We start from the raw sequence: 6,815 nt of genomic DNA on the forward strand, positions 1-6,815 counted from the left end.
TTGTGAACTAAATGTTCCAGAAATTACACTTTGCTTTAATTTAAAAAAAATTCCGTCTTAATGTTTGAGGGGTGTGTGAGTGTGTGTGTGTGTGTGTGTGTGTGTGTGTGTGTGTGTGTGTGTGTGTGTGTGTGTGTATGTGTGTGTTTACAAAGATCAGAACACAACATTTTTCTTCATTTAGCATTTAGAATACAACTTTCAGGTCATTGTAAGTTGTGGCTAATGGGAAAAGTCTCTTGCTATTTTAAGGATGAAACATAAAGATATTTGTGCATGTACCACATTTGCTTTATTAGTATGTAGTTGAACACTGAACTTTGACTTATATCTTGGCTGTTTTGAATAAGAATTAACTATAGATATATTTACGAATTACCCAGTGAGAAATAATCACATGATTGGTGGGTCAGATGATATTTCAACTTTGAATTTCTTTAGAAACCTGCATACTACTTTCTACAGTGAGAATACTAACCAAGAGTGTAGAAAATTTCCTTTTCTCCCCACTCACCAACATTATTACCTTTTGTTCAAAGGTAATAAAGGGCAGGTTTATACTATTTGCAGTAATCCAAACTGGCCTTAGACTTAAATCCAACCTCCTAAATGCTTGGAATTACAAGCCTTTACCACCACAACTGGTTCCATTGATTTTTTATGAGTTATAATAGTTATGAAGTAGTATCATAGTAATTTTGAATTATATTTATCGAATGATTTCTACTCAGAAAGCATTAAGCCAGCATAGCAGTTGTATTAAACACAACTTTGTAAACCCACAGGCGATTTTCAGGGCTGTATGGAGAACTTGTCTATTCAGCCTTTTGTCCATTTTTAATCCAGTTTCTTGTTAATCTCATCTTTAAGCTCTTTAAACCAGATCAATAATTAATTAAAGGTAGAAAAGAAAAAAATGTAGCAACTCCTAACATTTTTCAATTTTCAATAAGATGGTATTGCTTAAATCATTTTCTGTTTACACTTGTGACTATATATCTCAATTTATTTAGACCTTTTACAAGGCTGTAGTTCATTCATTTTACTTTGATTGTTTTTTCCACAGCCTGTTTATCTAATTTCCCTTGGTTTCTTTCAGTCCCAATGGTTCAAATTTCAAACTGAAGAATAAATGGAAGGAAGCAAACAAAAAATACAGTTCCTCTCATCAGATGATGCCTGTATAAGAATGAGGAAAGAGCTCATCCATCTAAGAACCTATGATAGGACAACAAAAAAAGAATTCATTCTTCTAGGTCTTCTTTATCTTTGCGATGTAACTTAATTGTTGTAAAACACAATATACTGCTCAGATACTTTTATGTTTTATCAGTTTTACACATTTTCATATCGATTTCATCTCAGTCTACAACATAACTTCATCGTTCTGTCTCTGGTATTTTTACTCTAACAAGACATAAGATAACCAGTTTGATTTACAGCATGAGAAATTATCCCACTGGCTTGCTTGGAAGCAGAGCATGGTCAATAGATATTAGTCCTGGTTGCTCATTACATGTAATGTTTTCTGTACTACTTATCACATTTTATTTAGTATTTAAAAAAGACTGCTGGCTAAACTCAAAGCTCATCCATAGAAGTTTATATTAAGTATTTCACAAGTGTTATTTCCTTTAATTTTTCAGATAACATTTGCTATAATGCTAATGTTATTACCATTTTAGTGTTGGGAAAAATTGTAATTAAAGGCAGTAAGTGTATGGCCCAAAGACACACAGAGTGAGGAAGAAAATGAGTCAAAGTTTCCAAAAGTCTTTCAGCAATACACAAAAGGTAGATAAAATCTCTTCATTCTATGACACCCTCAATTCAATATTCATATTGTCCAAGAAATAATAGCATACAATGTCTTGGTCACATTGGGTTATCATGCACAGAACTTATAAATTGAGGTACAAAGAGAGGCATATTTCTTCTGTCCCACAGTTCCGGTATCCTTTTTAAAAAGTACTAAAACTTTTAAATATTAAAACTTACTGTCTTTTAAGAATTCTAAAACGAAATAAATTCACATATAATCAATCCAAAATGTTTTAAAAGTAGGAGATGATAAAACAGGCCCCTGTGAAGTAAATTTTCTTCTACTTTATACGTTATTCTTAAAGCCTTTTGCTGGTTTATCATGCCTGTAATCCTAACTACTGGGGATATCTACTCAGGAGCCTGAGATCTGTGGATAACAGTTGGAAGCCTATCAGGGCAAAATAAATTCATGAGATTATTTTTCAAAACTTTTAATGAACTATCAAAGGGCCAGGAATGGAGATGTAGCTCATTTAGTAGCTCACCAATAGAGCAAAAAGGCCTAGCAAGACTTTGAAGCCCTGATTTCAAACTCTGAGCATGCCAACACACATGCAAGTGCGTGGGCACACACACATTTATTCAAAATACCTTCATATTAGTGTTTTGCATTAATTTCTTAACGATATTATGAGTAAAATAAAGGAAATAAACTCTTCCATCTCAGAACATTTTTATATGTTTTCATTAAAAACCTCACTTTACCATTACCATTACTAACTTGCTAACTGCTGATTTTGCTTCTGTAAATATGCTTGCATTCAGACCCCCTTCCCTGGGAAATAAAACTGGGCAGAGTCTCGAGGCCCAGATATCCGGATATCGGCCGTCCCAGATGTCCGGATGGCAGCCCACCCCAGGACAAGGTCAAAGGTTACAGATAGTACATGTTTTTCAGTTTTAGTTTATGTTTTTCAGTTCCAGTTCAGTTCAACAAACCCCGGGATGGACCTTGACAACGACCACCTGGCAAGACCACAAGCTAAGCCAAATGTCAACCAATCATAGGCCTGTAACCATGTAAACTCCCCCTTAGACCAACCATGAGACAATTGTTTTACAAAGAGTGTTTTATGCTAATTTGTGGTTTTTGCCTTTAAAAATGCCTGTAACTGCTGCTCAGGGCGCTCTGATTGCCTGGGGCAGAGTGTCCGTTTGCACAAATGCCAAATAAACTCCTCTTGCTTGTTGCATCTGCTGGTTTGGAGTCTTGGTTTCTGGGGTGCCCTCCCGTTGAGAAAGTATCCCAGTGAGTCTGGGGTCTTTCAATTGCAAAATTACTGTACAGAAGGGTCACACTTACATAAGCAAGGCAATGACTACATTTCCTAACAAGCATTGTTAACTCCTCCTTTATTATTCCCCTACTATCCCTTCCCTTCTACCTCCACAAGTCCACTCACCTCCTCCCTTCCCCCGCCTCAATTGTAAAGTTCATTTTACAACCTAGTGTCTTGTGCATCTCATTGTTACAATGGGTGAACCTGTATTCCTATTTAAGCATTTTCTTTTTCTCCTTCCCATCCAAAAATTTGAAGAGACTATATACAAGATGTAGGTGCACCAACTTCAAATACAGTGAAAATAAGTGATTTAACATGGGGTCCGAACATATAAAGAAACAAAAAAAAAAACCATACTGAACGTTATACGTATGTGAGAAACAATAGCAAGAAAGAAAAAAAACACTTGTGTCACTAACTTCAGTTCATTTACCTTAACATAATCTTTTCTGGTCATATGTACATAGCTTTTGACCTTTTCTGCTTATCCCAGACATATATTAGTTATTGAAAATTAGGGAAACCATGGGACTTATGTTTGTTTGGACTTGGCTTATTACACTTCATAATCTATTTCCCAAGTCTTTCCACTTCCTAACAAATTAGGCAATGGAATGACAGGAATTTGCCTGTCATCCTTAAGCAGGGGCCATGTTAATCTTCTCCTTATCATTCCAAATTTAGTGTATATAATGCTTCCTCAATACTTCTCAGGGAGCAGAGGAGGGAAGGCCATCCCTCACCCTCCAGTACTGGAGATCTCCATCTTGGATACTGACAATGCTCGGTGGAGCTGCTAGCTCCAACTTAAGCCTTGGATGAAAACTAGAGTCATTTAGTAGGTCACAAGAATCTAAGCTGACCTGCCAGACTGAGCTCCACCCAGGGAAAAGTCACCCAGCTCAGGCGCTAGCCCCAGGAGTGGCTTTCTTCACTGGGTAATCAGAGCCAGAGGCTGCCCCTCCTTTAGCAGCCATGACAATCAATTGAAATTCAGTAAACAGAAACCCTGAGAGTGACTCCAGGCTGGGCTCTGTGAGTTTATCACAAACTAGCCCCTGGGAAAAGCTACTGTTTGCTGAAAGGCTTCAACACTACCCAGAACCTAGCCTCATCACAGCATCTCCAAACTTGAGGAAAAAGCCGTCTCCCTCTTTTGTGATACTCAAAGCAGATCTCCCTTCCATTGAACTAACCTTGGAGGAGGATCACAAAATCCTGGGTAAAGCAGAGCATCTTTCTGCCTGTTCAAACAAACTGACTTAAGAAACCAACCAAGCCACAGGAAAATCAAACACCACAAAAAGACCAGAGACTCCAACCTGAGGCTGGTTATGGACACAAGGGAGATACATGATTTTTCCTACCCCTCACAAAAATTTTGTTTTTGTTTTTCTTTTTTTTTTTTTTTGGTACCATTTATAAAAAAATGTTTTTGGAAACTTTTTTTTAATTTTTACATTTTTTGAAAAAAAATTTTTCTAGTAACTTTTTTTCTCTTATAATTTTTATTTTAGGAGTATATGTGTGTGTGCATGTTTCTTTCTTTTCTTTTTCTTTTAAAAAATTCTTTTTGTTTTTTGTTTAGCTCTACTGAACTTCTGATCTTTTCTTCTTTTTTCTTATCCTTTTCACCTTTTCTTCTCTTTTGTTCTTCTTTATGTGACTTAATTGTTGTTCTGAACATCCTCAGATAAACCCGTAGTCGATTAGTAGACCTTATCCCCCATTGTGTACACACTTAATCCACAAATTCATTACTCAATTCAAAACCTTTTAGACTTAAATTCCTTAATATTACCACTACCTCTTTATACCTATATAATATTTTAAGTATTTTTATTTTTAAGTTTTTCACATCTCCTTTATATTCCTCCCCGTCTCTCATTATATTCACGTTCTTCTCTGAATAGTTTGTATTCCTTTCTGCATCATATTTTTAATTTTTACTTTTCTACATTTTGGTCACTTTTTTTCCCTTTCTCTTTCTTCTTTTTTTCTCTCTCTCTACTTTCATCCTATCCAACTTATTTCCTACTTTGAGATTAGGACTCAGTTAACTCTCCCTGTACCTTCCCACATCACTCTATTCCTATTGTTTACCCAAATCTCTCCCTAAACCTAATAATTTCTGGTTTACCAAATTCTTCGCAGCCGATTAATATATAGTTGTTTAATGTTGAATAGATGTATCTGTTGAACTAGATTTTATCTGCAGAATATTGACTGTGCAAATACAGATTTTGGGTGATGCTTTCCTTAAGAAAGCGTTCTAGCAAAAAACTGTTGTTATTTTCATCCCAAATGGGCAGAGTAAGTTGGAAAAACACAAGAAAAATGGCAAGTCCGGGTATCTTCACTCCCACTCATGATAATCAGGAGACAGAACAGATAAAGGAAAACTCCACTGCTGGCAAACATGATAAATGAAAATATTGAAAACATACAAAGGACTCTGTATGAGCATGATAGGTAAAGAGAGAAGGCAAACAAAAGGTCAATGCAGGAAAAGATTGAAAACCTACAAAGGACTATGTATTAGTGTGATAGGGAGAGAAAAGAGGCAATCCGAAGATTTATACAGGAATATCATGAGCGTGAGGAAGGTACTCAAAAAAATGATACAGGATTTGCGTGAGCAGATAGAGAATACTCAAAGAGAAAGGAAGGAAAGGCGTGACCAGGCTGAGAACACGCAAAGTGAACAACAGGATGGCATGAACATCAGGAAGCTAAGCAAAGAGTAATACAGGAATTGAGAGAGCAGGATGAGAATACACAAAGATCACTAAAGGCATTCATGGGAGCCATTAAAAAAGAGCTGAAGGAAGTCAGGGAGACCACAAAGGGAATGCTGAATGGAACACAACAGAAGGAATGGAAGTCCAAGGAAACCATAAAAAATCAAATAAGTTATTTCAGAATAAACACTGGACACCCAATTAAGGAATTTAAGACGTTCATTCAAGATCTAAAACAAAGCTGCAACAAAGAATTTGAAGCCATCAAAACTGACTAATTAGAAGGAGAAGAAATTAAAATTAAATTAGAAAGTCTTGACAGCAGGTTAGACCATGCAGAAGATCGAATCTCAGGGATTGAAGACAGCCTAGATATTATAGAGAAAGAACATACATCCATCCAAGGCAAATCCAAGAAATATGATAGATCTATCCAACACTTGGAAGACACCATCAGAAGGCCTAATCTGAGGATAATGGGTGTAGAGGAGCACCTAGAAACAGAAGTTAATGGTCTAGGAAATTTGTTTAACAGGATCCTAGCAGAGAACTTCCCAAACATACAAAAAGATAGGCCTATTCAGATATAAGAAGCTTTTAGAACTCCAAATAGACCAGACCAGAATAGAACACCCCACAGTCAAATTATAATACACAGGATCAACTCAGACAAAGGAAAAGATCCTTAAAGCTGTGAAGGAGAAAAGATTAATCAGCTATAAAGGGAAACCAATTAGAATCACCTCAGATTACTCAAAAGAGACAATCAAGGCAATAAGAGCCTGTAACGATGTATGCCATGCCCTCATATCAAACAATTACCAAGGAAGAATACTCTACCCAGCTAAACTCTCCTTCACAACTGAAGGCCAAATAAAAACCTTCCATAGCAAAGAAAAATTGAAACAATACATCTCCACCAAACCAGCCTTACAAAAGATTCTTAAAGATGTCCTACACATAGAAA

The 6,815-nt window shown here is 36.3% G+C and overlaps 1 non-coding gene across 1 annotated transcript; it reads right to left on the reverse strand.

The window, feature by feature from the left end:
• Window positions 1-3,704: 3,704 nt before the first annotated feature.
• Window positions 3,705-3,814, reverse strand: LOC138811618 (U6 spliceosomal RNA). The gene has a single exon (XR_011367454.1). It is a non-coding gene; the product is annotated as a U6 spliceosomal RNA (small nuclear RNA).
• Between the last annotated feature and the right edge of the window lie 3,001 nt (window positions 3,815-6,815).

This window comes from Dipodomys merriami, unplaced genomic scaffold (genome assembly GCF_024711535.1).
Source record: "Dipodomys merriami isolate MVZ:Mamm:240054 unplaced genomic scaffold, mDipMer1.0.p SCAF_54, whole genome shotgun sequence".
NCBI classification, from domain to species: domain Eukaryota; kingdom Metazoa; phylum Chordata; class Mammalia; order Rodentia; family Heteromyidae; genus Dipodomys; species Dipodomys merriami.